Source organism: Montipora foliosa, chromosome 8, assembly GCF_036669935.1.
Source record: "Montipora foliosa isolate CH-2021 chromosome 8, ASM3666993v2, whole genome shotgun sequence".
Classification (NCBI taxonomy): Eukaryota; Metazoa; Cnidaria; class Anthozoa; order Scleractinia; family Acroporidae; genus Montipora; species Montipora foliosa.
Window position 1 is genome coordinate 50,371,999 of NC_090876.1, and position 9,897 is coordinate 50,381,895.

The 9,897-nt window shown below is 40.0% G+C and overlaps 1 long non-coding RNA gene across 1 annotated transcript; it reads left to right on the forward strand.

Annotated features, from left to right (window-relative positions):
* The first annotated feature begins 1,588 nt into the window (after positions 1-1,588).
* LOC138013309 (uncharacterized) lies at positions 1,589-8,350 on the forward strand. The gene is made up of 2 exons (XR_011125198.1): positions 1,589-1,725; positions 8,096-8,350. It is a non-coding gene; the product is annotated as an uncharacterized lncRNA (long non-coding RNA).
* Positions 8,351-9,897: the final 1,547 nt, after the last annotated feature.

A 9,897-nucleotide genomic window follows, 5' to 3' on the forward strand; every position in this document is an offset into this window, starting at 1 on the left:
GTTTCTTATACATGTACTATCTGGCTGTTTCTGAAATTATAGTTTTTATTTTCACACAGAGATTGTTTTGTTTTGCTAACTCCACTATGAGGTTGAGAGTTTGCTTTGTGAATTTCTCTTCCTCATTTTACAGACTAATTTTGGTTATGATTTTCCCTCAACTGACCATCCACACACACAGTATTTTCCCCACACTTACCCACTTTACTAGAGATTATTATCTCAGTTAGTGGAGAGGAACCCCTTCTTGTAAGGGGATTCTTGCTTCAGCACCATAATCATGCCACAAAGGTTGCTAGTCTACTGCTGTTTTTGTTTTTTTTACTTTATACAACTACATCTTCTTTACTTTGGAATAACTTTGATAGCCGCATGCGGCCCTCAAAGGTCAACTGATCGTGTCTTTGTGTCTGTTCTCCTTTTAACGGAATAACACAACACAGGTGTCTCAATCACGTCCCAATTATCACTGCAATTTCCTCGTTTTCTTTCATATATTAATATTAATTAACCAAGTAAAATCTTTAAGAAAAACTCTCAAACCCTGTGAGAGACAGACAATCTATGTTATATTATCAATCCTATTAAAAGAATTCAAACTTCATTAGTGTCTTAAGTGTACATTTTCAAACGGTTAAGAGGTTTTCACAACACACTCAAATGAAACTCAAGATTTTGGTTTCATATTCAACAAATTCCACTTACTTTAAATAAATGAAAACTCTTGAGTCGATAGAAGTCTAATTCTGAAAAAGAGATGAGTGAACCGTTGAGATAATAGAGCGCCAGCGTTTAGTAACAAGGAGGACTCAAGGCCAGTCAGCCATACGGCAAACAAAAGAAAAAACCCTAACCCCAACCATAACCCTGTATGATGTCTGGGACGGCTGCCAACATTAACATCAAGAAAACGCTAGTCTTTTAAGACTGTAGGTGACTTGAAAGTCACCGTTCTAAGGCGTAAAAAAAATTAAAAAACTGAAGGACGGGCGCTTCTGTAAGTGTTAAACATGTCATGTGTTTTATTGATGAAACGCCTCCAACAGTTGTTTAAAATCGGCGTTTTGGTTCCGCCGTTTTCGGTGTGCTATTGGCAATTAATTGAGAGGCCGCAATAATTAATGAAGTGCAATTTTGCATTTTCCGTGATGATTTATTGTCCAAAATCCTGAAACATAAAAACCAACTCATCGTTGGCAAGGCAATTCTGTGAATGTCTATTTCGTTTCTAGACGAAGACGATTCTGCAATGCCGGGAAATTTACGACGAGTGTTCGGAAGTGCTTCGGTATTTTTTTCAATTGCGCGCGCTTTCCGTCGTAAACAGTCGTAGTTCGAAAGTCCAAGAAAGCAGACACCTGCTTAAATTTTGCAAGCGCTATAAAGTAACCAGGGCGTTAGCCGCCGTAGACCCGGCGGACAGGGCACAAGTTGCAGACTTTGTATCGCCATCACGTCTAAGAAAACAAAACAAGTTAAAGGTTGGTCGTAGATTCCTTTTAAGGGGGGCAGTGTGTGTACAAATGGAACAAGGACAGAGAAAACGTCGGTACCAGGCAAACTCTCGACCTCGTCATAACGGATGCCATGCAAAGGCAACCGACTCGCTGGCGAACACTGACAAATGTCTTATAAATTCAAACCACCGAGAGGATACTACTTTCTCGGGAACTAAAACTGTTTCGCCTGAAGTCTATCCTTGGATGAAAGAACTTCGTTCAAAAGGTATTTAACAAAATCTGTATTTCAGTGAACCTGTAAACTTTCACGGTATACGAAATGTGCTGCTGCATCAAAAGGAACCTTTGTTTCCATTTTAATTTCTCCGACGCGCAATTAGGTTTGAATCGAATCATTAGATGTTGACTGAAGACTCTCTTTACCTCTAACCGTTGATCTCTAAAGTTTCAACGAAATACATTTCTTCGATTCCGTCGGACTCGATCTTACCCCGCCCTTTATAGCGCTTTAAGTGTGGATTAGTACAGTAGAAGAAAGCCTTCGCCATCTTGGCCCTCCTCCGTTGTGAGGTCGTTCGTTTCGTGTTTCTAAAATCTTCTAAGGCGCGGATGCCGTAACTTCGCCGTAATTTCAACGCAAATGATTTCAGTTAAAATCCTAGTGAAAAATTAATTGCAAATATTGTTTTATTGTACTGAAGAATGCTTTTTTCCATTCGTCGTTGAATTGTGGCTGGCACAAAAACGATTAATCCTTCTGTACACCCAGGGCTGTAGCCAATATGAGGCAAACCGAGACACTTGCCTCGGTCATTGTTTCGTGAAATTTTAAAATAAAGCGTGATTCCAGTGTTGTCTTTAATATGTAATATGCATCGTTAACACTTAAAATACTTCCGAAGAAAATTTAACCACGGACATTGCCTCAGTCATATGTTTTTTCTGGCTACGGCCCTGACACCAGGGTTAAAAATGTGCTAATCCCTTAATGCAGTGTTGTCACTCTATATGTCCTGGCATCACAAAATATCTTATCAACCACAAAGCACTTTCTTCTGAGAGGCCGGTCGCACTTGAGACAAGCATTTGAAATGTCCTACGACTTTTACCGACAAAGTTGTTTTAAAACTTGTCCCAGACAATATTAGACATTCCGGTTTAGGGTCGCATTTACAGAGACAATCAACCGTGACATATGGTAAAGTAAACAAAAGTCTTGTCACTTTATCCGGCGCGCCATTTCTGGCATAATTTTAATTGTACGATCTCTGGATGACTAGAATGCTGAAATAGCGCCAAAACCCCCGTTGACTCAAAAGTGTTTTGGGGAAATTGCTGTTGTTTGGCATCATGATTTTGATCGCGGTTCCAGAAATACTGTCCTGGCCTATACCCATTGTGCTGATCGTAAGAGTTATCTGTATCGCTCCCCCAAAAAACGGGAACATTTGATCGAAAACCTGAATTCATGTCTAGGCACGCGTGACCGACGGTACAACTCAGTCGCACATCGGAAATAATGAAATGCAACCGAGTACGTTACATTTTTAAGGCCTTTTGAAATTGATCGACAACTTTATCCCAAGGAAAACATTTTTTTGTTTTTGTTCCTAAAATGTCCAGGTTTGTGGCAGGACTACGGCTACTTTGAAGAGTTGTCTCTGTAGACAAGTTTTTGCCCGCTTAGAGACAAGTACGTCGCACTTGGCGTGGTCAGCTGTTGACAGGAATCTGACATTTTTCTGGTTATCAAAACAAAGTTGTCCCAATTTTGTCTCAAGTGCGACCCGGGCCTAAGATCTCTTTCACCCTGACAATGGTTTCTTAAACTACAAACACAAACACTATTTATCGAGGGTGAAATACATTTTTACCGGTTACCCGGTAGTTTACATAACATCCCCCCCCCCTCCCCATCACAAAAAAAAAACCTTCTAAATATAAAAACACCTACTTGTAGTTAAATTTTAAACAATTATGCTTAAAGGTCCTACTAATCTTAAAATGCTCTGGTGAGGAGTTTCCGTAATGAAATTATTTTGTAGCGTTATCCTGAAATTTGAACGGGAAATTATGTTTCTGTATCAGTTACCCAGATTATTCCATAGACGACATGCACTTGAGTGGAAAGTTCTAAGCCCAGAATTTATTTTACAAGATGGTGTTAAAACGTCATTAGAGACAGCAGATCTAGTACAATAACCTCTTTTAGACCTGACATATTTAAAATATGAATCGAAATATTCAGGACAATGACCTTTTGGCTAATCCTGTGTAGCCTAAAGAGTTTTCTAACGCGTACAATGTCATCTACTCCAAATTGTAGAAAAGATACTGCGTGTTGACGCACATCTAGATCATGAATAAACTCATAGTCTGTTCATCTAAGTGGTGGAATGTATGGCGAATGTTATACTTCGAATATATTTTAAAAAGTGAATGGGACTTTTCCTCTGGCCCGGGATAGGTCTTAATCAGTTTATCGACAGTCTTTGAGAGTCCTTCATGATGAGTGCATGCCATCTGTTAAAAAGCAACTAAAGCTGGTTTTTCATGAAAGGCTAAACTTTCGTTCCATTTAGCTATTTGCCATTTTTAAATCGATTAAAAAACACGCTTCTCAGTGCCATCTTGTTGTTTGTTTGTGTCTTTTTATTCTGTTTATGTTTAGCCCTAAACATTTTTTATATGTTAGCTAAAGTTATTTTTCTTTTATTAAATTATCACCTCAAGAAAAGGATGCGGACAAAAACCGAACAATCTTCAACGCAAGACAACTGGTCGAGTTGGAAAAAGAATTCCACTGTGACAATTACCTGTGTCGACCAAGACGAATCGAGATTGCACTGTCACTGGGGTTGACAGAAAAACAAGTGAAAATTTGGTTTCAAAACCGGAGAATGAAATGGAAGAAGGAGAGTAAAGGAGTTGAGAAGGCTTTAAAAAATGAAATCCAACAGCGACTGAAGCAATTAGGTGCTAAAAACCCAAACGGTTTCGGAAGTTTGTCAATGGTAAATAACATGAACACTAATCCGACTTCTTCCACTGTGGTGACCTCGAGTGGGCAACGAAGAGAAAGTCACAGCTTTGCTCCAAGCCACAACAGCGGCTTTGAACTTCCAGGACTTTTGAATCAGGCTCCTCTTAAACGCTCTTACTACACTAACTGGTGTCCTTGAATTCATGCTGTGCTTTCATTTTCATGATAAAGGTTACCTCAGAGATTCAAAAGTTAGACATCACATAGCATAACATAGCATAGCATAATATACCGGTAGCATAATATAGCATAATGGACTGCTCCCGATTTTTAACGCCTCTATTTTAAGCACAAGTAACATCTCCATGAGCACTCATAACAATGATGGTTTTCCTCCTTCCTCCTAAAAAAAAAACAACAACAACAAAATAGACAAAAAATCCTCCCAACATAACATTGTACCGTGTAAAGTTTGAACAGAGTAAGATTGGCGTTAAATCTCGCAGCGCATTCAAAATTTACTGTCAGATCTTACAAAGTGGACAGTCCCTAAATGGAGACAATCTACTGGTCAGATATTTCAATCCAAATAGTTGAAATATTACCATTTCTTCTTTATTACTAATATTGTTATCATATTTTATTATATAATATTATGACACCAGCCGAGCTCTTCTGTAGTTCATTATATGTCATTTCGTGCACAATTTACCTTCACATTTAATATTCCTTCTTCTACATTTTTGTAAATACGTGGGCATTACATTACATCTCTATACACAGTCATTCCTAACAGCGAGGGTCTTCAAGCACTTAAACACTTTTTCGATCAACGCACTGTCAAAGAACCTAGCTCGGAAACGCTCCTCCGCCTTGCCGAACTAGTTTTAACGCTTAACTGTTTTTCATTCGCCGGCAACTATTACAAACAAATTAATGGTGTAGCGATGGGCACAAGAATGGGACCTAGCTATGCCAATCTTTTTGTAGGATATGTTGAACACCAATTTTTGAATCAGTACAACGGCCCCAAACCTGAACTCTACGGCCGCTACATCGACGACTGCATCGGCGCTATTTCATCCAGCAGAGAAGAACTCGATCAATTTATAACCTCCGTCAACTCTTTTCATCCGGCTCTTAAATATACCTGGGAAATTTCGAAAACTTCATTGGCTTTCCTAGATATCAAAGTTTCTATTAGAGGCAACGTGCTATGTACTAGTGTGCACTACAAACCTACTGATTCACACAGTTATTTGTTGTATTCATCGTCACATCCATCACATGTCAAGAACTCCATTCCTTATTCTCAATTTCTTAGACTTCGACGTCTATGTAGTGATGACTCCGATTTTTCCAGCAAATCAGAGGAGATGTGCCAGTTCTTCGAAAAACGTGGCTATCCTCTCTCTGTGGTCAAAGCAGGCCATCATCGCGCCCAACAATTTGATCGACAGTCGTCACTACAAACGTCACAGAAAAATAAGAATGACAGAATTCCATTCACCCTCACTTTCCATCCTCATAATCACGCAGTCAAAAGCATCATTCTTAGTAATTTTAAATTACTCCAAAATTACTCCGAGACTGGTAGAATCTTTTCGCAACCTCCACTTATTTCATTCAAACGCGACAAAAACGTAGGCAACTTTTTAGTTAGAAGCGCGCTCAAAACCAACGAGCAACCCGGCACTTTCAAATGCGCGCGCTCACGATGCAAAACTTGTCTTTTCATTGTTAACACTAGCAAGATATCGGGACCTAAGCGATCTGTTAAGATCACCGATCGTTTCACATGTACCTCCGCAAATGTCATTTATTGCATAACCTGTACGTTATGCAATAAATTATACATTGGTGAGACAGGTAGACGACTAGGTGACCGATTCCGCGAACACCTTCGCGATGTTGAGAAGAATGACAAGGATGCATCTAAGCCAGTCGCTCGCCATTTTCATCTGCCTAACCACTCCAAAAAACACATGGCTATCTGCGGCCTTTCCCTACATCTAGGTATGACGGAAAGCCGCAAGAATCTGGAACAAAAATTCATCTTTCAAATCGGCACCCTTAATCCTCACGGTATTAACGAACGCTTTTCATTTAACTAATATATTCCTACTTTTCACGTTGCCATGTTACCACCAATAGCGTAGCTCCTACTCTACTATAAAAACTACACGTAACCCATAATCCCTCGATTCGCTCTGACGAAGGGCTAACGCTCGAAACGTCAGCTTTTAGAATCTCTGTACGGTGGTCAATGTACATTATCAACTCCGTTGATAAACCAAATTTTTAAATAAAATATCAGTTGAGTGCTTGTTTTTTTTCCAGGTTTATTTTATTTTATTTTATTTCATTTTGCTTCGCCTTGTGGTCAGGGTCACCACAACAAGGAGTTTTGGAGAAAAAGGAAACATGGCTAATTTAAACTAGGGAACAAGGGAACAAAAACGATTCAAAACAATGTTAGGGATCAAAAAGCTGGGAACAAGCTTGAAAGTAATTTGGGGAACAAGGAAACACAAGAAAATATTTAAAAGGGACAAAGTCCCCCCCCCTCTTCCCACCCAACCTTATTCCTGGGAGGGCCTCAGTTGTCGAAGTTATTGTGGTTCCATTTATCTTAGCCGTTGGAGCGCAAGTTGCCAAAAGCGAACGACAGTTTACCGAGCCGCCATGTTAGATTTCGAGGTGAGCGGGGTCTTCTCTCTCTTTCTCTCTCTCTCTTTTTCATCCCAGCCTTCCTTCGCTTCAAGAATTCAAGATGGCGGCTAAACATTTCTCGGTTAAGTTTACAGGGAAGACCTTTATCGTGTTCAAATGTGACAACCACTGGAGCAAAAAAATGTCTTTGTTGCGACAGCTAACGATAAAGAACTGGTTGATCCAGTAAAGCAAAGGGTGACGTCAACGATATCTTCGGTGAACTGAGCATGCTTCCGCTTATGTCGCTACCAGTATTGATTGACACTACAGCTCCCCCTTGAATTCAGGTACCTCTCTCGAACGCTACTCTAATTTCTTCAGGGAAACATCAAAACCTTTAACCTTAAGTCAGTTGAGCCGTTGAGTCAGCTCCAGGAGTCCCAATGATGTTTCGAATATCTTGTTACATGGGGAAATGTTCACCTGACCTCACACTGCTACTCCAACAGAAATTTCCCGCAATTGCTATTATAGAGTAACACGCACTTCTGTTACTTTTCCCGCAGTTTGCTTTGTTGCCATGCAGTGTTCGATTTAATGTTCTCAAAAGCTCTCAAATCCTGTAGCCATTAGGATTTCCCGCTTTTCAATCATCACTTCAACTTTTCGTAATTTCATTGGATTGGTCAATACTTCCTGTGTGGCCGGAAGATCTCGTTCGTACGGAATGTCGGTTATGTGAACAAGATGTAAGTTGAAGATTTTAATAGAGTCACATTTCAAAAGCCTCATTTTCAAAGATGACGGTTGGGGTGGCGCCTCGCATGGGTCACGTGTCTCGTTCGCGCTACTTCCCATTGTTTATTTTTCTATAGCTATTTATTTGTTATTATTGGACCAATAAATTTGTTAGACATAAACAAACACAACGACAAGGATTTTTTCTTGCATGTAAACCAGACAGGTAACTGCATGCATCATTTTATTGTCATTGCAGTCAATGATATCAAAATTCACGCGGTCATGTAAGCCTTTCTGAAGATGGCTAAGCTGTGAGGAGGTACAGAGTTATTATCCATGGATAGTCTAGCAGTTGCCAGAGACGCGCTACGTCACCACTATATGTGCTTTTAGAACACTCTTATCGAACCGCGCCCATCACAGGTCAGTCTTTAAGATGCAAGAACGGTCTACTAGGACGGCCAGTTTGTTTGCTTGTAAAAACCAATAAAAGTGGACATGTTTAGTTTGACTGCGACGTCCCCTGATATCATTCATTGCAGGAGCCCAAGAGTGAGAGCCTCAATATGTACTATATTCTTGAGCCAACCTTTGCGCACATCTTTGTATTTTTCTTACGAACTCTTCAGCGGGAGGCAGGAGGTTAACTCAAAGGGCTTGTATGGGAGAAGCAAGCTTCTATTCATAGGCTCGTGTTCATTGCTAACACAGGAGGACAGTCCATCTGTCAAAAAATGTATGCATTGTCGAATCGAAATCAGTTTGCCGAACTTTGGCGACTTGACAATGATCACAGGGGTGGGTGGGCTGGAGCTCCCACGGGACGAGAACTCAAAGGGCACTCCCGATCCCGCCACTTTTATCACCTCCTACCTGCCTGATCCCCCATCGCACAGCAAACGCAGTGGGTTATGTGGTTAATTTTCTCATCTTGCATACGTAACAGCATTACATCATAAGAACCAATTGCTCATATTGACATAGCTTCCAGGGGTAATCCAAAGCCTACCATAGCATCCGAACTTCTGGAATTTGACATCAGGCCATATAGACCTTATTCATAAATGGCGGTCACATTTATAATTCTTTTGTCCACGTGCAAATTAGCCTACCAAGCCTCATTTTAGAGCAAGAATTCTTTTCAATTCACTGTATGGTATCGAGGCTTGGTAGGCTAATTTGCACTTCGACAAAAGAATTATAAATTGACCGCCATTTATGAATAGGGTCTATACAATATCGATTTTCGATGTTTTGACAGTAAATAACGTTTATCATTTTCATGCTCTAAAGTTCACTCATCTGTGGCACAAGGGCCTCCTGCCAATTTCGTTTCAAGATTTTTTTCAAAATGCTAGTAATGCCCATATATATAACACTAGATATGCCTCCAAACAAAACCTATACAAGCCAAAAGTTCGAACCATTTCTGGAAAACAAATAATAGCCGTTACCGTTCCTCCTTTTTGGGACAACATATCCACCGATCTAATAGATCTTAGCGTCTTCAACGGTTCCAAATGATTCAAAGTTTTTTTACTGTCTGAGCAACATTCTCAAAGCCAATCTTAGTTCCTTTAGAAAATATACCACTCAGGCATTTATTTCTTTATAGTACAGTAACACTCCAGACTTTTAAGTTTTGATTTCTTGCATATTTCTTAAACATCAAAAACCTGGAAAACCCCTCGGTTATTTTGGGTCTCCAAGCCCTAATTCCTGCACAAATATATACCTTTTTCCCCTTTCCTTCTTTTAAAACAATTGTTACTGGGTTGCCTATGGCAAACCCAGTCGAGGCCTGCGTTTAGTTTGTTTGTTTTCTTTTTTTTCTTTTCTTTAGTTTTTTTTTCCGTGTCGGTAAAAGTTTTGCCTGTCACTCCCCTGGTAAGTGGTGTCTTTGTGCATAGAGCCTTCTGCGCGTCTTTTCTTAGGATCGAGAGGGTAGTGGAACTGCGTAGATTTCTCTGGTGGACACAGTAGAATCATTAACTTAGCCTGCAATGGCGTCGAAAGTCATGTAACGCGAATGGCGTTTTAGTGGATCCTTAAACAAAA